General features: G+C 45.4%; 1 long non-coding RNA gene across 1 annotated transcript in view; it reads left to right on the forward strand.

The window, feature by feature from the left end:
• The window catches only part of LOC142312409 (uncharacterized), a 46,143-nt gene extending 33,093 nt beyond the window's left edge, over positions 1-13,050 (forward strand). The window contains exon 3 of the long non-coding RNA XR_012754378.1: positions 12,900-13,050. This is a non-coding gene — a long non-coding RNA (uncharacterized LOC142312409). The remainder of the gene's footprint in view (positions 1-12,899) is intronic.
• The last annotated feature ends 11,422 nt before the right edge of the window (positions 13,051-24,472 follow it).

Genomic DNA, 24,472 nt, shown 5'->3' on the forward strand with positions numbered 1-24,472 from the left:
CCTGGTCTTTTTCTCTATAAAGCTCTGAGTAATATTTTTGCAGTTCTTTAATAACTATCTCTACCGGATTAGTGATAACATTCCCGTCTTTCTTTTTTATTTTTAAGATGTTATTTCTGAGCTTCTTCCCTTTTGGCAAGATTAGCTAATAATTTTCCCACCTTAGATCTATGTCCATTTGTGATTTTTCTCATTAGCTCCCGTTTTTCCACTCATACCTCAAAATTTCTTTTTGCCTGGTTCCACTGTTTTTGTTTGAGGGCTCTCTCAAAAACCTAGTATAAGCTTCACGCAGTTGGGAGCTCGTTCTATCGAACTTCTCATTCACCTGTTTTGGTGTTTTTTAAGCCTAAACACTCGCGCTATTTTTTTGCCTCTCATTACCGCCTTCCCCTCTTCCCAATAAAGCTGCGGCTTCATTCCCTCTGACTCATTATGATATTCATAATTTCTCCACCACTCCTGCATCACCTTTATGAACTGCTGGTCTGAGTAAAAAAGCAGGGAATCTCCATATGTAGTCAGTGCGAAGTGAAATAGGTGCATGGTCTGATATTACCATGTCCTCCATCTTGGCCCCTCTGCACCTGTGTATTAAGTCTCTACTTGTCAGTAAGTAATCGATTCTGGACCATGTTTAGTGAGGATGAGAGTAAAATGAATATTCTTTCATTCAGATATTTCTTTCTCCAAACGTCTGCAAAGTTTGAATCCATCAGTAGTTCCGTTAGTAGTGTTGGCCTATCTCCACGACTCCTGTTCTCTCTTCCAGCCTCCTTCCTATATTCCATCATTGAGTATACAACATTGCAGTCTTCGCCCACTATTATTTTTTGGACCTTCCCCTGTATAAATTTATCTTGAAGTTTAGTGTAGGATAGCTTCTGGTCAGTATTTGGAGCATTTATATAGTGCATAGTCAATGTACCCTCAGCCCCCACCAGCGTGACCTCCACCCATCTGCCCTCCAGGTTTTTTTCTACTTTTTTAACGTTATATGCTATATTTTTGGGTATTAGTACGAGTACCCCTGCCTTCCTTCTCTCAGATGCTGATCTCTTTACTTCACCCACCCACAACTTTTTCATTTTAAAAAAATCTTCCAGCCACTTCATATTTTATCAAATTATTTTATTGCTGAATTGTACAAGAAAATGACAATAAAAGTTAAGGTATAATCAATGTTAAGTCACTAGTCAAAATGGGAAAGCACCTTAGAAAAGTAATTTATAAGGAGGAAATGTTTATTGGTCATTGCATACAGTACGTCAGAACGTGGAATGCCTAGAACAATCCTAAATATTTCACCATGACGAAGCCATGCCTGGTGAAACGCGCATCGATGCATTTACCCTGCCACCTGACTTGGCTATGCGACTGCTGCATATTATGTCCCAAGTTAACAATGCCTCTACGTGAGGTTTGCATGTGTGGGGTGATTTGATTTTATGTACTTATCAGGTATAGTTTTCAGCCCCCCTCTTTCAACCTGTGCATTTACACTGTACCTTTTGGATTAGCAGTTTCTGTTACCATCTGGTGGCTTGTTTTGGTGCAATACTGTGTCTGGCAATCTTTTCCATCGTAGTTGCATTCACTGTCTGTCAGTCTTGTTCACTTTTATAATTATTAATAAAACTTTTTGCATCTAATTATTGATTTTTCTGTTCTCTTTCTGTTCAGCGGTCCCTTGTACTCTATTTGGGGTGTTCACTGAGTTCTTTGATCTTCTCTATGTAAAATACTTTTTTTTATCACTGTTTTTATTTACCGTATTTTTTGCTTTATAAGACGCACTTTAGTTCCCCCAAACTTTGAGGGAAAGTAGGGGGTGCGTCTTATAATCCGAATATACAGGGGGGGGTTGTATATAATATATATAATATATACACACTGTAGGGGAGTGGGGAGGGGAGGTGGGGGCAGCTCTGGAGCGCTGCTGGGGGCAGGTGAAAGGTGTGATCAGGCACGCAGAGATGATATCACTTTGCTGTGCCAATCACATGACCGGCACCGAGAACCAGGAAGTGGAGGAGGAGCAGAAGCACAGAGGGAGACAGGAGGGAGGACAGCACTGAGAAGGTAAGGAAAGAGTGTTTTATTTTACTATGGGCAGCAGCATGGGGGCGATATCTAACACAGGGAGACTTGTGTGATTTATAGGGGCCATGGGCAGCACAGGGGGATGTGTGCAATCTATAGGGTGCCGTAGGCAGCACAGGGGAACGTGTGCAATCCATAGGGGGCCATAGGCAGCACAGGTGAACGTGTGCAATCCATAGGGGGCCATAGGCAGCACAGGGGAACATGTGCAATCCATAGGTGGCTATAGGCAGCACAGGGGAACGTGTGCAATCCATAGGGGGCCATAGGCAGCACAGGGGAACGTGTGCAATCCATAGGGGGCCATAGGCAGCACAGGGGGACGTGTGCCATCCATAGGGGGCCATGGGCAGCACAGGGGGACGCGTACCATCCATAGGAGAGCTGTGCCACCTGTAGGGGACGTGTGCCAGCTATAGGAGACGTGTGCCAGCAATAGGAGACTTGTGCCAGGCTGCCAGCAATAGGGGATGCGTGCCAGCACAGGGGGACATGTGCCATAAATAGGGGATGTGTGCAATCAATAGGGGACATGTGGCATCACTGGGGGACGTGTGCCAGCACAAGGGGGCTATATTCAATATAAGGGGGCCATATCCAGATTAAGGGGGCTAATTTTAGGATGGGGGGCTATGAGAGACATATACCCTATATGATTTGTTAGACAGACACTGGCATTATAAGATGGACCCCATTTAACATGAAAAAAAAAAAATCTCTTTTCCTTCACCAAATTTGGGGGTGCGTCTTATAATCAGGTGCGTCTTATAAAGTGAAAAATACGGTACTTCTTCAAATAAACATACAGAAAAAAACATACATGTGACAAAGCTGTAAACTTCGCTCCATACAGAATATCGTGGCATGTAAAGTTAAATGGCAAAACTTATACTTCAAGTGAAATATGTTATGATCTGGTAACCGTGGACGATCGCAAAAAATTCCATTAATAAGGAAAAAACAAAACCACAAGAGTAGTTGGAAACTGAGCTGACCGCAATCCCCTCTATATCAGACAACACTAGAAGTAGCAGTGGGATGTTCCTAACACACCTAGACACCTCGTCACTGCCTGAGAAACTAGCTACACCTCAAAGATAGAAATGAGGAATCCTAACTTGCCTCGGAATAATCCCCAAACAAACAGCAAGCCCCCAACATGCAACAACGGTGATGTAAGAAAACACAATACACAGAAAATATAGATTAGCAAAGGTGAGGCCCGACTAACTAGATAGGACAGGACAAATAACTGATTGATAATAAAAAATACTGAGACTACACTGAGACGCTCCCCCACCATATCAGGTACTCTTGTGCTTGACACTTTAAACAGAACTGCAGATATAATGGGAAGAAACAAAATCACAGAACAAGTAATATTCTAAAGTGCAAATAATCCAAAACTGACCAGGGAGCAAGCTCCCCTTCTTGCTGGAGGGACTGCCCTGCTCACAAAAGCAGATCCTCACATATAAGAAACCAAACACAGAACCAAATGGAATATGCAGAAACACTCTTAGGTGCAAATTCAGCAATTAAGCACAGAAACAGTAAACTTATCTGGAGTAGATTCAGACACCAAATAAATTGGAAAAACAGAAGGGAAAACTCCCAGTCATCTTCAGAAGCAGGCAGGAACATTTATCACCGGCGACCGCAAGGCACAAAATGCTCTCCTAAATAAACTAGGCTGATTTGCAATAGGATTTCCTGGATTCCCAATTAATTCCATCACCTGTCTGAATCACAGATTCAAACTTTGCTTCATTACCATTCCTGGCTACCAGAGTGAGCTGCACACTAGTACCCAGTCGGATGACATTCACAACAGAAACAATTGTACTTTCAACAATATGAGAGAGAGGATCCAGGGCACTACTCAGCATCCACTATATCCATTTTAGAAAAAGTCTCGTGCTTGAAGGCTGAAATCAGTATAGCTCCGGGGTGCATATATATGAAGATCAGATGCCATCCAGTACAAGAAAGTGAAAAAAATATAGCACTCACCGGATCTTTGCTGTGCGAGGTGGAGGTTACATGTGTGGAGAGGGCTGGTGGGGGAGGGAGTACACGCCGTATGTGTCAGACGACAGCCGTTTCGCACTTGTCCAGTGCTTCAGCTGGTCTGATTAGGTATGACATAATGTCCGTTTTATCCACAAACAACATCTGGCTGATGTCAAACAATTAAAACAAAATATAGAAACAGATCTTGAAAAAATAGCAACAATTTGTAGCAAAGATATACATATGTATAAAAAATATATATAAAGACAAGACAAGTGTTTAGCAACTCAGCCTAGAAACACACTTAGATCATTTTTTTCATTTAACCCTAACGGGCCTGTTGCGTTAAATCTCATGATATATTCAGCTTCCCTCTTGAGTAACGTTTTATGAGTGTCGCCTCCTCTAGCAGAGGGCTCAATCAAATCGATGCCTGCAAAGGACAAGAAATTACAGTCAGAATTGTGATATTCATTTATGTGGTTAATTAACCTTGTTGCCCCTATTCCACTACCAATGGAATTCCTGTGTTCTCTGTGACTCTCAATACAAGTTGGTTGTATACGAGTCTTTCCGATGTAAAAATATTGGCAAGGACAGAAAATCACATAAACAGCCGTTTTGGTCCTGCAGGTAATCAAATGTCTCACATAATGTGAATGGCCACCAATTTTAAAGGCTCTGCCCGTCATGTGAAAGCTGCAAAAAGCAGTTTCCACATCTATAATTACCTACAGGACCGTCTTGGTGTAACCAGGTTTTGGGAGGTATATATAGTTTTTTTTACTATAATATCGCCAATATTCTTACATCTTCTGTGTGTCACTAATGGCTTATTAAGGGCCATTTCTCTGAGTTCTGTCACCCCTTCAATGATATGCCAGTTTTTATTTATGATTGTTTTGATCATACAGTCCATCGGACCATATTTAAAATTAAACACAAAAGGATTTCATTTTTTGGCATGTGTGCTGACCAGGTTTTTACTGAGGGAATTTTTTTCAGATTGAATTTTATATTCAGCTTGTTTTTGCATTGAATTGATCAAATTCAAGGGATAACCCCTTTCTGAGAAACGCTGCCTAAGGTCTAATGTCAGATTGTGCAGTGTATCGGGATTGTTGGTAACCCTATTCAACCTTAAAAATTGACTGAAGGGGACAGATTTCAAGACATGTCCCGGGTGGACACTATCGTGATGTAACAATGTATTTACCGTGGTGGGTTTCCTATAGAGTTCCCGTGTGATTTTCCCATCCTGGGCTGTTAATTTCACATCTAGGAACTCTATAATTTTATCACCAAAAAAATGTGTAAATAACATATTGTAGTTATTGTTCAAATTTAAATATGCCACAAAGGATTCGAATTGAATTCTGTCCTCGTCCCACACTATCAGTACGTCGTCGACAAAACGCATATACTTTTTTATGTGTTTTATATAGGGATTGTCAAGGTTGTATACAAGATTGTCTTCCAGGTGTGCAAGGAAAAGATTCGCGAAGGTGCAAGCCACCGGGGTACCCATTGCCACCCCGCTGCCTTGCTGGTACCAGGAATGGCCAAACTTAAAGGTGTTGTGTTTCAACACAAATGACAATGCCTCATTCACAAAGTTTATTAAAAGTTCATCTTCACCGAACCCTCTGAGCATCTCGATTATAACATCAATACCCCGTTGCTGCAGTATCCTAGTAAATAGGCTTTCTACATCTAATGACGCCCAACAAAAGGTTTCCTGCCATTCAAACTGTTCTAATTGTGTCACTAAATCCCCTGTATCTCTCACGAAAGAGGGGATTATTTCTAGCAAGGGATGTAGCAACCAATCGAGATACGCTGAGAGTGGCTCAGTGAGTGAACCTGAACCGGAGACAATGGGTGTACCCGGCGGCCTGAACTCAGACTTGTGCACTTTTGGTAACCAGTACCAGTGCGGCTTAGTTGGGAACAGAGGAAAAAGTTTTTCAGCCCTATTTTTTGTAATGAAACCTACGACTACCTGTCTATTCAAGAGGCTGCGCAATTTTTCTTTCAACCTATTAGTGGGGTCATTCTCTAATTTCTGATACACTTTACGATTATCTAGATGCCGTTTTGATTCCTCCAAGTAATATTCAGTGGTCATAAGGACCGTGGCTCCGCCTTTATCCGCCTTCCTTATTACAACATTTTTAAGAGATTTAATTTTATTTAAAGCTGATTTTTCAATAATTGACAGATTATTTTTCAGGACAGGGTATTCCAGCGCTCTCATATCCCTCATTACAATTTCCTGAAATAGATCAATACTATTACCCGGGAATATGGGTGGAACAAATGAAGATTTTAAACCCCTTGTAAATCCCACATTAGTGGCTGTATTATTTTTCACTGAGGGAAAAACTGCGTTGTCTACACGGTCATCTGTAAAGCTCAATAGTTGGAAGGCGTCTTTTCTGATCTAACTAATCTCGGAGACTTCATACGAGAAACCTAAGGGGCTACTATGACATTGCCTTTCACTTATACGGTTGTGGCCTGTGTCTTTATCAACACCGGAGACAATTGTACATTGAGCTGAAAGACTGGGAGGAAGGGGTTGGAGGGCGTTAACATATTTACAATAACTATGACTCATATTTCAAACATACCATATAGGCATACAGATTCTGCGGTCATCCAATGTAGATTGTATGGGACCCACAGTCATCAGAATAGACTTCCAAGGTTTTGGTTAGACAGCAATTCACCTCAAGGTGTTTCTATATACACGGTGTGCAGAATTATAAGACCCTGTGCGCACTTGCCGGTTTTGCCGCGGATTTCCTGCGGTTATGCTGCATGTTTCGCTGCATGTTATGTTCATAACATCTCTGCAGTGATTCACCAGCAAAACCTATGGGAAAAAAAAAATGCTGTACGCACTATGCGAATTTTGACAGCTGCATGTTTTGCTGCGGGATTCCCGCAGCAAAAACAATTGCATGTCACACTTTTCCGCACGTCGCTGCGGCATTTCACTCCATTGACTGCAATGTAATCGTGAAATCCCGCAGGGAATAACGCAGGTAGCAAATTATGTGCAGTTCATTGCGTTTTCCTGCGTTATTCCCTCTGGTATTTCGCGTTTTCGGGACATAATGTTCATCACTGCCTGCGGTTTGGAGGAAAGTGATGTCATTATGACAGGAAGAGCAAGCGGAGCAGAGAGTAAAGACACACATATCAGACACAGACATAGAATACACACACATCGCACTCACACACAGACATATAGAATACACATACAAATCAAACGGCCAGCCGCGGTAAACACACAGCGGCGGCCCGGTATTCTCAGGCTGGGGAGGGCGAGGGCCAGGGTTAATGTCCCCCCCTCTCCCGCAGCCGAGAATATCAGCCCGCAGCTGCCACGGGACTGTTGCATCCCTTATGCGGCAGTACCGGAGTGTCCCCGGCTCTTCCTGTTGCCGTGATGCCGTGGCAATCAGGGTAATATAATAAGGAGTTAATGGCGTCGGATCGCCGCCACTAAGTCCAGGCTTGATCATGGCAGCGTGTATGAGACAGCTGACATGATCAACTCGTAAGTAAAGTGAAAAAAACACACACCGAAAAATGCTTTATTTTAAATAAAACACAAAAAAGCCCGCTTCACCCCTTTATTAACCCCTCCCAAACACACAGCTCCGGCGTAATCCACGTCCTGCGATACTTGCATCCAGCGGCGACTGACACACTACTGAATGCAGCCTCGCAACGAGACAGCAGAGGTAACCACAGGTCATTTCCCACGGTCGGTAATGTGAACAACACATTACCGCTCGGGAGAAATGCAGCGTGTGCTCACAGGGACTCTATCTATCTATCACTCTATCTATTCTTCTATCTGTCTATTTATCTATCTACTATCTATCTCAGAAGGAAATTACTTTTTTTTTTTTTCTTTTCTTTTTTCAATGTGCTTTATTGCATTGAATGCATTAAAACACATGTACCAACCCACACGCGGCAAAACCGCAGCAATACCGCGAACAATACTGTGGTAAACCGCGGCAAACCGCATGCGGTTTTCGGGTGCGGTTTGCCGCATTTTTTTACCGCGGGTGCGGTAATCTTTCAGACCCTGTGGAATTTTCTTAAGAAAATTCCGTTTTCCAGTGCGCACAGGGCCTTAGGCAAGTTGTACTTTAGAGTATTTATTTTATTATTGATCAACAACTATATTCTCAATCAACCCAAAAGACTCATAAATATCAAAGCTTAATATTTTTGGAAGTTGGAGTGTTTTTTTTTAGATTTGGTTATCTTAGGAGGATATCTGTTTGTGCAGGTAACTATTACTGTGCAGAATTATTAGGCAACTTAATAAAAACCAAATATATTCCCATCTCACTTGTTTATTTTCACCAAGTAAACCAATATAACTGCACAAAATTTAGAAATAAACATTTGACATGCAAAAACAAAACCCCAAAAAATTAGTGACCAATATAGCCACCTTTCTTTATGATGACACTCAGCAGCCTACCATCCATAGATTCTGTCAGTTACTTGATCAGTTTACAATCAACATTGCATGCAGCAGCCACCACAGCCTCCCAGATACTGTTCCGAGAGGTGTACGGTTTTCCCTCCCTGTAGAACTCACATTTTATGAGGGACCAAAGGGTCTCGATGAGGTTAAGATCAGGTGAACAAGGGGGCCATGTCATTATTTTTTTAATCTTTTAGACCTTTACTGGCCAGCCACGCTGTGGAGTAGATGGATGCATGTGATGGAGCATTGTCCTGCATGAAAATCATGTTTTTTCTTGAACGATACCGACTTGTTCCTGTACCACTGCTTGAAGAAGTTGTCTTCCAGAAACTGGCAGTAGGTCTGAGAGCTGAGCTTCACTCCATCCTCAACCCGAAAAGGTCCCACAAGTTCATCTTTGATGATACCAGCCCATACCAGTACCCCACCTCCACCTTGCTGGCATCTGAGTCTGAGTGAAGCTCTCTGCCCTTTACTGATCCAGCCTCTGGCCATCCATCTGGCCCATCAAGAGTCACTCTCATTTCATCAGTCCATAAAACCTTTGAAATATCAGTCTTAAGATATTTCTTGGCCCAGTCTTGACGTTTTATCTTACGTTTCTTGTTCAAAGGTGGTCGTTTTTCATCCTTCTCTACCTTGGCCATGTCCCTGAGTATGGCACACCTTGTGCTTTTTGATACTCCAGTAACATTGCAGCTCTGAAATATGGCCAAACTGGTGGCAAATGGCATCTTGGTAGCTTCACGCTTGATTTTCCTCAATTCATGGGCAGTTATTTTGCGCCTTTTTTGCCCAATACGCTTCTTGCGACCATGTTGGCTATTTGCCATGAAACACTTGATTGTTTAGTGATCACGCTTAAAACGTTTGGCAATTTCAAGACTGTTGACATCTCACAATTTTGGACTTTTCAGAGCCCGTCAAATCTCTCTTCTGACTCCTTTTCCTAAAGGAAAGGAAGTTGCCTAATAATTTAGCACACCTTAAATAGGGTGTTGATGTCATTACACCACACCCCTCCTCATTACAGAGATGCACATCACTTGATTTACTTAATTGGTAGTTGGCTCTCAAGCCTATACAGCTTGGAGTTGGACAACATGTATAAAAAGTTTGAAGTGATCAAAATATTCATTTGCTTAATAATTCTGCACACAGTGTAGGTGTTTCTCCCAGCAGCAGTTGCTTTTGATACCGTTGGTTGAAAGCAGGTTCTAATATTTTCCCTGATACGTTGTGGTAGCAGAGACAAAACTATCCCAGGTTTCAAAAAAGGATTGTACATATATTTCCTTATGGAGAGATGCCAGCATGTGTACCTACTGTACTATATAGTCTTATTAAGGTGAAGAGGACTTGCTCTCACCTGGGGTAGCCTCTCCAACTGACCCTAGGCAGGGCAGTTTCCCGGCTTCTTCGGACAGAAGTGGATCAGATGTGTGGAACTTTGGCAGTAGAAAAACCTCAGCGGTGTGTCGGCCATCATCTACAGGGGGTACGGAAAGTATTCAGACCCCTTTACATTTTTCACTCTTTGTTTCATTGCAGCCATTTGATAAATTAAAAAAAAAAGAACATTTTTTTTCTCATTAATGTACTCTCTGCACCCCATTTTGACGGGGAAAAAACCCCCCAGAAATGTAGAAATTTTTGCAAATTTATTTAACAAGAAAAACTGAAATATCATATGGTCACAAGTATTCAGACCCTTTGCTCAGTTTTGAGTAGAAGCACCCTTTTGAGCTAGTACAGCCATGAGTCTTCTTGGGAATAATGCAACAAGTTTTTCACACCTGGAATTGGGGATCCTCTGACATTCTTCCTTGCAGATCCTCTCCAGTTCTGTCAAGTTGGATGGTGAACGTTGGTGGACAGCCATTTCCAGGTCTCTCCAGAGATGGCCAATTGGGTTTAGTTCAGGGCTCTGGCTGGGTCAGTCAAGAATGGTCACAGAGTTGTTCTGAAGCCACTCCTTTGTTATTTTAGCTGTGTGTTTAGGGTCATTGTCTTGTTGGAAGGTGAACCTTCAGCCATCTCTGAAGCCCAGAGCACTCTGGAAGAGGTTTTCTTCCAGGACATCTCTGTACTTGGCCGCATTCATCTTTCCTTCAATTGCAACCAGTCGTCCTATCCCTGCAACTGAAAAACACCCCCATAGCACGATGCTGCCACCACCATGTTTCACTGTTGGGATTGTATTGGACAGGTGATGAGCAGTGCCTGATTTTCTCCACACATACCGCTTAGAATTATCACCAAAAAGTTCTATCTTTGTCTCATCAGACTTTGAGAATCTTATTTCTCATAGTCTGGGAGTTCTTCATGTGTTTTTTTGCAAACTCTATGCAGGATTTCATGTCTTGCACTGAGGAGAGGCTTCAATTGGGCCACTCTGCCATAAAGGCCCGACTGGTAGAGGGCTGTAGTGATAGTTGACTTTGTGGAACTTTCTCCCATCTCCCTACTGCATCTCTGGAGCTTCGCCACAGTGATCTTGGGATTCTTCATTACCTCTCTGACCAAGGCTCTTCTCCCATGATTGCTCAGTTTGCCTGGACGGCCAGATCTAGGAAGAGTTCTGGTGGTCCCAAACTTCATCCATTTAAGGATTATGGAGGCCACTGTGCTCTTAGGAACCTGGTATACGGCAGAAATTCTTTTGTAACCTTGGCCAAATCTGTGCCTTGCCACAATTCTGCCTCTGAGCTCCTTGGGCAGTTCCTTTGACTTCATGATTCTCATTTGGTCTGACATGCGCTGTGAGGTCTTATATAGACAGGTGTGTGCCTTTCCAAATCAAGTCCTATCATTTTAATTACACACAGCTGGACTCCAATGAAGGAGTAGAACCATTCAAGGAGGATCACAAGGAAATGGACGAAGCTCCGGCGAAACGCGTTGGGATGCGGGCGGTGTGACCAGAGACCGGGCATGGCAACATCAGGTGTTTATCTTGAGGGGTGAGATTCCCCATATTGTTTTGAATACCCGGTTGAATGGGGATACTGCTGGGCTGATTGAGATTGCCCATATACACTGTATTCTGCCCATTTAATCTGTTATCATGAGCCATCTTTATGTTTAAGGGTGGAAACACATCTATGCGAGTAAAATCGGTCCGACTGGGCTGAAAAATACTCGGCTGATTTTAGTTCACGTTAGGTGCGAGTGCAACGCAAGTGCGATGCTTTTTGCTCGCGTGTGTGTTGCGATTGCGATGCTAGTTTCATGCAACATCTTAATTAGATAAAAGCTATAACACATGTGTCATTTAATCAACCTATGGGAATGTGCTGTCACATTCATCTAATGTGCGAAGTTACTGCCACACTCGTAAATGTGAACGGTGGTGCGCGTGTGTGATGCTACTTTTAATCCCCTTCCATAGGAAATCATTGGGACAAATGGTGCGAGAAACTCGCAAAAAAGCAGCATGCTGCGATTTTTTTCTCGGTCCGATTTGGACTGAGAAAAAAATCGCAGATGAGAGCTGAATCATTGACTAACATGTGTCCGATTTCAATGCGAGTTTTTCTCGCATTGCTCTACTGCGAGAAAGTCGCAAGTGAGAAGCAGCCCTTACAGTGGAATTTTGGAGAGTGTATTCAGGATCTGAGCACCAGTTTAGAAATTGGGCTATTCTATGTGTAATATATACACACAATTTTGATTGTGGATCATCTATGATAACAATTTTGAATAACATTTGGGATGTGTGCAATATGATAAATGTGCAATATGACAGTACATGAGACTGGTAATGAAGCACTATAAACAAGCACTTTATCTAATTATTTATTTGTATATTTATTGGCCCAAATATATTACTGTGTGTATATACTCGTATAATTATGTTGCTCTCTGGATGTTGAACATTTTTCCACCATATGCATGAATATTATTGGTCTAATGAATTTGCCATGTGTGGATCCTAGGTCACACTGCCCTGTGTGTTGTTCACCTTAAACGTACAGTTTGTTTTTATATAGCACCATCTGCACTTGTGTATCGATAAAAAAAGAAAAATAAAAAAAAATAAAAATAAATATTCTATTAATAAAATAAAGTGATATAAAATAGTCTCCAAGTGGATTTGTTATATCTTTATATGTAACTATGAGTCGATTGTAGGTTTATAGTAATGTTGGGGACCATAAACTTTTTTACTATGTAACAAGTATAATATGGATCTGGTGATTCTAATCTTAAGGTTTTTGTTTCTCATTTGGTCTGACATGCACTGTGAGGTCTTCTATAGACAGGTGTGCACCTTTCCAAATCAAGTCGTATCCGTTTAATTACACACAGCTGGACTCCAATGAAGGAGTAGAACCATCTCAAGGAGGAGCACAAGGAAATGGACAGCATGTGACTTAAATATGAGTGTCTGAGCAAAGGGTCTGAATACTTATGACCATGTGATATTTCAGTTTTTCTTGTTTAATAAATATGCAAAAATTTCTAGATTTCTATTTTTCTTTTATCAAGATGTGGAGTGCAGAGTGTACATTATTGGCAAAAATAATGAACTTTTTTGAATTTACCAAATGGCTGCAATGAAACAAAGAGTGAAAAATTTAAAGGGGTCTGAATACGGTAATTTCCGTACCCATTGTATCTTTGATCCCAGTGAGATGGGGTGTTTTCTTGGGCCCACAATCAGGGCCGGCTCCAGGTTTTTGTGGACCCTCGGCGAAAGCGTTTCAGTGGGCCCCATCCACACATAGACATGCACAGATACAGACACATACAGGCAGACGTACACATATATATTTAAAGAGAAATTCACAAAAACATATAAATAGGCATAAATCTAGACACAGTCATATACACTGACATACACATCATGCATTCTCACACAGATACATTAGAGATATTTCTAATATTGGGAAGCCGGCAACAGCCTCATTTACATCCCCCACTTGTCTCCATCCAGCTCCTCCTGGGCATGTGTCTGTGCCACACTGATTGGTGGTCGTCACTAACAGACATGGCCGCACATAGAGCACACTGATACTGCTGTATATACATCACAAGAGAAACTGAGGACATACATATTACTGGGGGGCATATATATTACTGAAGAAAGGGGTATAGAGCAATGGTGGGGGGGCATACAGCTCCAGAGTGGGGCATACAGCTCTAGAGGGGGGCAGTGGCTTTGGGGTGGGGGGGGGCAAATAGCTCTGAGGGGGTATACAGCACCGGGGTGGAGGGGACATACAACTCTGGGGGTATAGTAGTATGCAGCTCCCATGTTCCTCCATATAGTCTTATGAAGCCCCCATAGTCCTCCATATAGTATTATGTAGTCCCCATGTAGTATTATGCAGCCCTCATATGACACTATGCAGCCCCCATATGGCACTATGCAACTCCCATATAATATTAAGCAGCCCCCATATAGCATAATGCAGACCCAGATAGTATTAGGCAGCCTCATGTAGTATACAGCCCCCATATAGCACAATGCAGACCTATATAGCATTAGGCACCTTCATGTAGTATACGGCCCGTATATCGCACAATCCAGACCCATATAGCATTAGGCACCTTCATGTAGTATACAATCCCCATAGTTGTCTGGCCACAGTGATTTGAATACATACTCACTTTTCCTCGTGCCCCCGCTGCTCCGGTCTTCTCAGCGCGTCCATTGCTGTTGCTCTAACAATCAAAAAGACTGCTGGAACACCATTGTAAATGTGAACAGGGTGCTAGCCAAAAAATACATAATCCATATGAAGTGAAAGCTGCAAACCAAATTCAGAGTAATATGAACAAGCATAACTGCTTGATGATACATAAAGAATGAAAAATACAACTAGCCATATGAAGAAAAAAAAAAATTATGTATGGATTATGTATATTTTGGCTAGCACCCTGTTCACATTTACAATGGTGTTCCAGCAGTCTTTTTGATTGTTATGCAGTTTTTTCTGTCTGAGAACCCAGTCCCGCCCTTTAGCCATTAGAATTTGGTGTGCAGCTTTCACTTCATATGCACTGCTGTTGCTCTGACCTCTCAACAGGTGCGCAGTGTTGACGTCACCGCTCTCCGCTGCTGAGCCTTCAAAGAGCCGACAGGCACAGCGGGAGAATAAGAGAGGGAGCGCGCAACTCCATGTCATCATTCATTGCTTTCAATTGTATCGGAAACTGCGATGCCGATACAATTGAAAGTGCGATCCTCAGGGGAAAATGCCAATGACACGTGGGCACTGGGCCCCACTGAGTAGCGGTGACTTATCCTGCCAGTACGAGTGGGCCCCCCAGCAGCCCAGGGCCCCGACATTTGACCCGGTTTTCCGGGTGCTGAGGCCGACCCTGCCCACAATGCCGCTCCCTCCTCTAAATGTGACCAGACCTAAACAGGGCTCATTCCTACAGAGAAGCTATGATTTGTGTCCTTTTCTCCTGGTTCACAATCTTAATTCTTCCCCAACCAATTACCCCTCTGGGATCCCGCTGTGACCGATCTCCGCTGCGCAGTGAGGCCAAATACATATAAATTCTCATAACAACTATAACTTCAAAACAATTGTATTTCATTCCCTATCACAGGAGTCTGTTTGTTAGCATTCTTAAGGGTGCTTTACACGCTGCAACATCGCTAGCGATGTCGCGAGGGTTAGCACCCGCCCCCGTCATTGGTGCGATATATGGTGATTGCTGCCGTAGCAAATATTATCGCTACGGCAGCGTCACACGCACACACCTGCTGTGCGACGTCGCTGGAGTCACCAAACAATCCCTCCTTCAAGGGGGAGGTGCAATCTGCGTCACAGCGACATGACTGCGGTGTCACTAAGTGGCTTCCCAATAGCAGAGGAGGGGCGGAGATGAGCGGGACAAACATCCCGCCCACCTCCTTCATTCCTCATTGCGGGCGGCCGCAGGTATGAGGTTGTTCCTCGTTCCTGCGGTGTCACACATAGCAATGTGTGCTGCCGCTGGAACGACAAACAACCTCGCTACTGACCAGACAACGATTTTTGGTAAGTGAACGACGTGTCACAGATCAGCGTTTTTTTTTTAATTAATTTAACATTTTATTTGTTTTCATAACAAAAGCAATTCCAATCATTGATATGCAAAAATAGAGAGAATAGCATCATGGTACCATTAATAACAATCTATAGTCAGTAAATCACGTACTCTTGCAACTCAGGTGATCATATTAAATACATTTGACTTGCACCGAACGTAGCCGAGTCCCACAATCTTTTCCCTCGATCTCCCACTGCATCAGAGCAGATCAACGATTTTTGCCTCGTTTGCGATCGTTTAAGGTCGCTCATAGGTGTCACACGCTGCGATGTCGCTAACGGCGCCGGATGTGCGTCACAAACACCGTGACCAAGACGATATATCGTTAGCGATGTCGCAGCATGTAAATGGTCGTTTAGTTAATCAGCAAACTCTGCAGACAATCCAAAATGGATAGTTGGTGCCTTGAGTGCCTCACCATGGACTGTGGCCTTTTGCATTTTTGCACAGTGCAATCCCCAGTTGTCAACAGTGAAAACACAGTTCAGGCTTTACTGATACAGATCTGTTAAGGCCTCTTTTACACGTTCGGGAAAAACCACGCACGTTTTTCACGGACGTGTCAGAGGTGCGTTTTGCCCTCCGTGAGCCGTGTTTATGGGCTAAGTGTGTTCTCCGTGTGTTATCCGTGAGAACACACTGAGAATGGGAAGTTTCTACTCACCTGTCCCTGGTGTCGCTGTCCGTGGTGCTGATCTTCGGTCTCCGGTCCTGACGGCTCCCCGCTGCTGCAGCTTCCGGCAGCAGTGAAGTGAATATGCAATGAGCATAATGAGCGGCGGTCGGCAGTAAGTGACATTAGCGGCAGAGACTGCAGGGCTGGAGAAGGTGAGTAAAGTTTTGTTGTTTTTTTTTCTCACAGACACATGTCTTTTCTCCAGTGCGTGTCACATGGAACACATCCGTGTGGTCCGTTTGCATTACGTGTGACATGTTTGCGTTCCGTGTGACACCCGTGATGCCGGAAAATTGACATGTTGCCGTGAGAAACACACGGACACACGTAAGTACGGAACGGACACACGTTCTGTGCGAAAATACTTACGTGTGCCCAAAACCATAGGAATACATAGGTCTACGTGTGTACGTGTCTCCGGTACGTGAGAAAACTGCCAAACACGTACCGGAGGAACGTGCGTGTGAAAGAGGTCTAAAGAAAAAGATCCGGCTCTTTTTAGTGAGCGGAGCCACGGGAACCTGATCACCAAAAAGAGCCGGACTGCCCATCACTACTCTACAGGTGCTGCATCACTCCTCACAAGATGGCCGCCTTCTTCCGATGCTGACCTGCTGCTGGGCCTCCCTGCTCTCCACTGAATAGGGGCAGAGGTTGACTGTTCCAGGTGTCACTGTTCACAGGAGCACAAACTGGCTGCAGTATACAAGGGACCAGGATCATAGCTCAGGTTCCTCCCTTTCTTTTCAGGAACTGATGTGCCGGCCCGGTGCCAGCAGTCGGGCTGCTTGGATCCGGATCCGCGGTGGCTCGAGGGGTCTCAGGACCCAGGGGTCGTGTGGCCACTTGATGTAAGGGGGACTATGTACAGGGGGATGAGAATGTTTGTGACGCCACCATAGTGTGTGGTAATGTGAGGGACCACCGCTGCCGTTGGGGAGCCCGGTGGCGATGGTGTGGCAGCCTGATGTTTAACCCCTCCGTGGGTAGGGGGTTTGTGTCCCAGGGCCCGTCAGGTAGGAGCAGGGGTATTTCAGTGTACTCACTCAGTCCAGGAATAACAACACCGACAGCTTGTAAACCAGAATTCTGAGCACCACTGCAGCTGGTAGGGAGCACGCTTGGGTCCGTGCCCTTAGTGTTGCTGTTGGCCTGTGGCCCTGTCCTTGGCACCTTTGTCTCTGTTGGACTCGTGGGTATAAAACTCTTCGTGTCCCACTCACCCGTATGGCTAACGGAGTGAGCATGCTATCAGGGTTCACGCGTAGGATTTCTTTGGAATGTAGTGGGAAAGTCATATCCAATCGGTGCGCTAGTACCCCGATTTTGGAGCGGCTTGGGGATGACACTTGAAGTCTTCACCCCCATCGGGTAAATTACCGCAACGCGTGAAGCTACTTTCTGGCCTAGAGTCCACGTACCCAGTCGTGCCCTGGCCCCTGCCCGGTGATAGCTCAAGGCTGCCGGCTGCCCTCCTCGGCAGTCCGTGCCCCTTGACACTGTCCCCTGCGAACGGGTTCCGGCTTCTACCACGCCCAGACCAACGTCTGCCACCTAGTACACAGGAGCTCTTCTCCGTGCCCTCTCATGAGAGCCACCACTCCACCTTCTCTCCTTTCACTCTCCACTGCTCAACTCTCCTCCTCAACTCCTTTTGCTCAACTATCACTTTCCTCACTTTTCCTCACCATAGTCCCATGTGGGCGGCCCAACTCCCTTCAGGCCACCCAAAGGTGTATCTGGTAGGTTAAGTGGGAAGTGTTCCTAGGATTTTTGATTGGCCAAGCTGTTAGCAACACCAGAGGACCAGGACCCGTAACCAAAGAGGGTGGATACTGTGCAGAAGGGCAGATTGCACAATACCCTGCAACGACCTGTTAGGCCAGGGCGTCACACTGACATCACGCACAGCTAGTCTGTGCTCTGTCTCCATGGTGACCAGCCGCTCCCGTACATCACTGTATGTGACAGAGCGATGATGCATTAAGTCTTTTACATAACGCGCAAGAGAGATACATCTGCACTGCACAGCTCTTCTGTTCTATACATCACAGTTTATAGAAAATTATTCAAGCTTGGTTTTTCAACACTTACTAAATTCAGACCAATATCGAGTGTATTACCCATATACGCACGGCTCCGCTCCGTACACCTCGTACACACACGGCTCCGCTCCGTACACCTCGTACACACACGGCTCCGCTCCGTACACCTCGTACACACACGGCTCCGCTCCGTACACCTCGTACACACACGGCTCCGCTCCGTACACCTCGTACACACACGGCTCCGCTCCGTACACCTCGTACACACACGGCTCCGCTCCGTACACACACACGGCTCCGCTCCGTACACCTCGTACACACACGGCTCCGCTCCGTACACCTCGTACACACACGGCTCCGCTCCGTACACCTCGTACACACACGGCTCCGCTCCGTACACCTCGTACACACACACGGCTCCGCTCCGTACACCTCGTACACACACACGGCTCCGCTCCGTACACCTCGTACACACACGGCTCCGCTCCGTACACCTCGTACACACACGGCTCCGCTCCGTACACCTCGTACACACACGGCTCCGCTCCGTACACCTCGTACACACACGGCTCCGCTCCGTACACCTCGTACACACACGGCTCCGCTCCGTACACCTCGTACACACACGGCTCCGCTCCGTACACCTCGTACACACACGGCTCCGCTCCGTACACCTCGTACACACACGGCTGCGCTCCGTACACCTCGTACACACACAGCTCTGCTCCGTTCACCTCGTACACACACGGCTCCGCTCCGTACACCTCCTACACTCGGCTCTGCTCCGTACACCTCCTACACTCGGCTCTGCTACATCCACACTGTAAACCCCTCCTGACCCCACACATAAACTTCCCCTCATCCAGCACCATGACAACCAGCACAGCAGAGTCCTGCATACACTGAGGAGCTGATCATGTGACCCCTGACTCCTCCCATCCATGTGACATCATCACAGGTCCTGGAAGCACAGAGCAGCCATATATCTAGTGTGCGGCTCTGCAGGTGGAGGTAGGTGCAGGGTATTATATATCTAGTGTGCGGCTCTGCAGGTGGAGGTAGGTGCAGGGTATTATATATCTAGTGTGCGGCTCTGCAGGTGGAGGTAGGTGCAGGGTATTATATATCTAGTGTGCGGCTCTGCAGGTGGAGGTAGGTGCAGGGTATTATATATCTAGTGTGCGGCTCTGCAGGTGGAGGTAGGTGCAGGGTATTATATATCTAGTGTGCGGCTCTGCAGGTGGAGGTAGGTGCAGGGTATTATATATCTAGTGTGCGGCTCTGCAGGTGGAGGTAGGTGCAGGGTATTATATATCTAGTGTGCGGCTCTGCAGGTGGAGGTAGGGGCAGGTTATTATATATCTAGTGTGCGGCTCTGCAGGTGGAGGTAGGTGCAGGGTATTATATATCTAGTGTGCGGCTCTGCAGGTGGAGGTAGGTGCAGGGTATTATATATCTAGTGTGCGGCTCTGCAGGTGGAGGTAGGTGCAGGGTATTATATATCTAGTGTGCGGCTCTGCAGGTGGAGGTAGGTGCAGGGTATTATATATCTAGTGTGCGGCTCTGCAGGTGGAGGTAGGTGCAGGGTATTATATATCTAGTGTGCGGCTCTGCAGGTGGAGGTAGGTGCAGGGTATTATATATCTAGTGTGCGGCTCTGCAGGTGGAGGTAGGTGCAGGGTATTATATATCTAGTGTGCGGCTCTGCAGGTGGAGGTAGGTGCAGGGTATTATATATCTAGTGTGCGGCTCTGCAGGTGGAGGTAGGTGCAGGGTATTATATATCTAGTGTGCGGCTCTGCAGGTGGAGGTAGGTGCAGGGTATTATATATCTAGTGTGCGGCTCTGCAGGTGGAGGTAGGTGCAGGGTCTCTATTACTGGACACGTTAACCCCTTCAGCACTGCGCACTATTTGGGGTCTTCTCCGCGGCTGTAGATGGAGCTCAGTCTTCTATGGTGGACTCTCTCTTCTCTCTTCCTGACGATTATTCGGCCTACTCTCTTTCTTCACACCTCCACCTCCTCCATCTTCCTGTCTCACTCGCAGAGGTTGATGGGAGATGTAGTTCTTCTCCATATATAGCCACTAGTGATGGGCGGGGATGCTCGGTACTTGATTGAGTATCCTGGTGCTCAGACTCCATGCTCGAGTTCCCGCCCCACATGTTTCCCGCCTTTTTTTTCAGCCACTAAACATACAGGGATTGCCTGCCAATCATGGTAATGTTGTGGCCATCTTGACTACTGGCATTACTGAGATTGGTCGGCTGCAATTCATCATCAGGTCTATATAAGACCCTGAGACGCCATGTTTACCACACATATCTGAAAATAGTGTAGAGACTGGGATATTCTGCTGGAGAATGAACAGTAGAGTTACACTACCTGCGGGCAGTGGCGTAACTAGAGTTTGAAGGGCCCAGTGCAAAGTTCGGACCTGTGCCCCCCTCCACATACACGGACACTCAGGGTACGGGATAATGATGCTGACACTTGGCTCTTACCCTCAGCACCCAGGTTTCCCATGATCTGAAATCCCTCTATCAGTACCCAGCTTTCCCATGTTCTGATATCCATCTTGTCCTCAGCACCCAGCTTCCCCATGCTCTGCTATACATCTTTCCCTCAGCACCCAGCTTTCCCATATCAGAGCATGGGAAAGCTGGGTGCTGAGAGATGTACAGCAGAACATGGGAAAGCTGGGTACTTTTCCTTCAGCACAAAACGTTCCCATCCCCTGCTTGTATAGATTGTCCCCCCTTGTATATAGTTTCCCAAATACTATAATGGACCCCACATAGCCTTCCAAATAGTATAAAGGGTCTCTCATTATCCTTCATATATTAGAATGCAGCTCCATAGTACTCCATGTATTATATTGCATTTCCCATAGTTCTCAATATATTATAATGCACCCCATAGTTCACCATATATTATACTGCACTTTTTTTACTTTTACTTTTTTTTTTACTTTTTTGCATTTTTTTCCTCAGTCCGATTGGGACTGAAGAAAAGATCGCAGATCTGAGCTGCAGCATTGTCTAACATGAAGTCGAGTGCAATGCGAAATTTTCTCGAGTCATACGCCAGTGTGACTCTGGCTTTATAGACAGTACAGTGCCCAGAAATCATGCACCTCAGTGCAACAACTGCGATCTAGTCATCTCTGTACTGAGCAGTGGTGTAACTAGAGTTTGATGGGCCCCAGTGCAAAGTTTGTACCTGCCCCCCCCAACACAGACACACGGGGTACGGGATAATGACACTGACACTCTGGGTATGGGATAATGACGCTGACACTCGGGGTACGGGATAATGATGTTAACGCTTGGCTCTTTCCCTCAGCACCCAGGTTTCCCATGATCTGAAATCCTTCTGTCTATCATCACCCAGCTTTACTATGTTCTGATATCCATCTTGTCCTCAGCACCCAGCTTACGTATGCTCTGCTATACATCTTTCCCTCAGCACCCAGCTTTCCTATGCTCTGATATCCATCTTATCCTCAGGACCCAGCATCCCTATGCTCTGCTATACATCTTTCCCTCAGCACCCAGCTTTCCCATATCAGAGTATCGGAAAGCTGGGTGCTGCGGGAAAAAGCCTCTTTCCATCAGTACAAAACTTTCCCATCCCAAGCTTGTGTCTTTGTGCCCCCTCGTATATATAGTTCTCCAAATACTATAATGGCCCCCACATAGCCTTCCATATAGCATATTGGGTCCCACGTAACCCTTCATTTTATGAGACTGCGCCCCATAGTCCTCCTTGTATTATAATGCATTTCCCATAGTTCCTCCATGTATAAGGTAGCTCTCATAGCCCTCCAATTATTATAATACAACTCCCATAGCCCTCCATGTATTATAATTCACCCCATAGTCCTCCATATATTATACTGCACCCCATAGTCCTCCATATATTATAATGCACCCCCATAGTCCTCCATGTATAAGGTAGCTCTCATAGCCATCCCAATTATTATAATACAACTCCCATAGTCCTCCATGTATTATAATTCACCCCATAGTCCTTCATATATTATACTGCACAACATAGTCCTCCATATATTATAATGCAGCCACCATAGTCCTCCATGTTTTATAATGCACCCCCATAGTCCATGTATAAGCTAGGCTCTATAGTCCTCCATATATGATAATATAGCCCCATAGTCCTATATGTATTATAATGCAGCCCCATAAAACCTTCATATTGTATTATGCAGCCCCATACTTCTCCATGCATAATGCACCCCTATAGTCCATGTATAAGGTAACCTTCATGTTTATAAAGCAACCCCATAGACATCCATGTATAATGCAGGTAGCCCCCCCCAAAGCCTCCATGGATAATGGAGCTAGCCCCCCAAACAAACAAAAAACCAAACAAACAACAAGTCCTCATCTCTCTCCTCGTTCCCCCGCTGGTCCGGTTATCGTCCTTCCGTTCTGTGCTCTGCATGCCTCTGCCTCAGCGCAGCAGTCGCACAGGAGTGATGTCACTGCGCAGGCACAAGGGGAGAATGATGGAGCGGCGCCGGCCGCTCTATGATTCATCATTGCTGTGTGCGATTACGGGGGAGGGGGGCCCGGTGTCAGCGGCGGAACTGGGTCATATAGTGGCCACGTGTTCTGCGCCAGAACAGCGCAGCTCCTCTCTCACAGAAAGGAGCGGGCTGCTGATCTGCTCTGAGTAATTACATGTAATGCGCAGTTATATAAGTATTAGGCAATGACAGGAGGCCACGTGGACGCTATGGGGCCCATGAGTCGGGGCGGGGGCTCTACCTGTGCCCTCACAGACATCGCACTTTCATCTGTCAACATAGTTGAAATCAATGATTAAAAAGGGAGCGCTGCGGTGTGTTAGGCTATGTGTCCACGGTAGAATGTACCTGCGGATTTTTCTGCCTGAAAATCCGCGACTTTCGCGGCAAATCCGCACCCGCGGATTTACCGCGGATTTGCCGCGGATTTTGATGCGGATTTTTTTTTTTTTCCCCATTCAAAACCAAAAATCCGCACCAAATCTGCACCAAACAATTGACATGCTGCAGATTTTTCCGGATCAAAATCCGCGGCAAATCCGCAGCGGAAAAATCCGCAGCATGGACACAGCATTTCCAAAATGCCATTGAAATGGCTTGGAAGTGCCGCTGCTGCAGATTTTCGGGAAATCCGCGGCAAAATCCGCGGTAAATCCGCAGCGTGGGCACATAGCCTTAGGGTGAACACTCCTGACCTAATTGGTGTGGATTGAGTGGATGCATGAAAGAATTACACCAAAGGGTCAGATGTGAAGTGTCTCCTTGATCAGAGATTCGCACCAAGAGAGTTTATTTCACCAGAGTTGTAACTTATATAAACTAGGGTATGGGGCGTGGTTATCTCTGTAGTAGGCATGTTCGGTTATGTCCATTGGTCAGTGGGTTGAACAATGGGTTAGCCCATGGGCTGATTAGTGGGTTGGTCTATGACGTCATCATGGGCAGATCCGTGAGGTTATCTGTGGGTTGGTCCTCTAGGTTGGCCAGTGGATCTTTCCCTTATATGGTGGTCTTCTTACATCTGGACATTTCTTCCATTCCAAAGCAGAGTGTGGAGAACAGGAAATGGCGGCCATCTTTAGATCTGAACAAGCTTATGTAAGATGAAATTATTTAATCGGACATTTTCCCACAATCCTTTACATCTCAAGGTTAATTAAGTATTTGATCCAATGGCTCTCCTCAACAGCTGTCCTCTCTCTCCTTCAATATCCTTCCCTGGCATCAGTTATCTCAGTGCAGCGGGTGCAATGATATCACTACTGTGCACCTGCTGTTCAGAAATGTGCAGAGATTCAGAACACACACTGCAGAGACCGGTACAATGGGGAAAGAGGTTTCAGAGTTCAGATCCTTTACGTGCTACCTTTTTTCGTGCGAGCAACGCTGTGCTCAGCCCTGTGCGAGCCGCTTGCAGTGTTTTTAGCAGCTCGCTCTTGGGATAACAGCATGATTGGATGAAGTGTGTGACAAAAAAAAAGAGAACTATTTGAAAAGCCCGCCTGCCCTC

Source organism: Anomaloglossus baeobatrachus, chromosome 5 (assembly GCF_048569485.1).
Source record: "Anomaloglossus baeobatrachus isolate aAnoBae1 chromosome 5, aAnoBae1.hap1, whole genome shotgun sequence".
Classification (NCBI taxonomy): Eukaryota; Metazoa; Chordata; class Amphibia; order Anura; family Aromobatidae; genus Anomaloglossus; species Anomaloglossus baeobatrachus.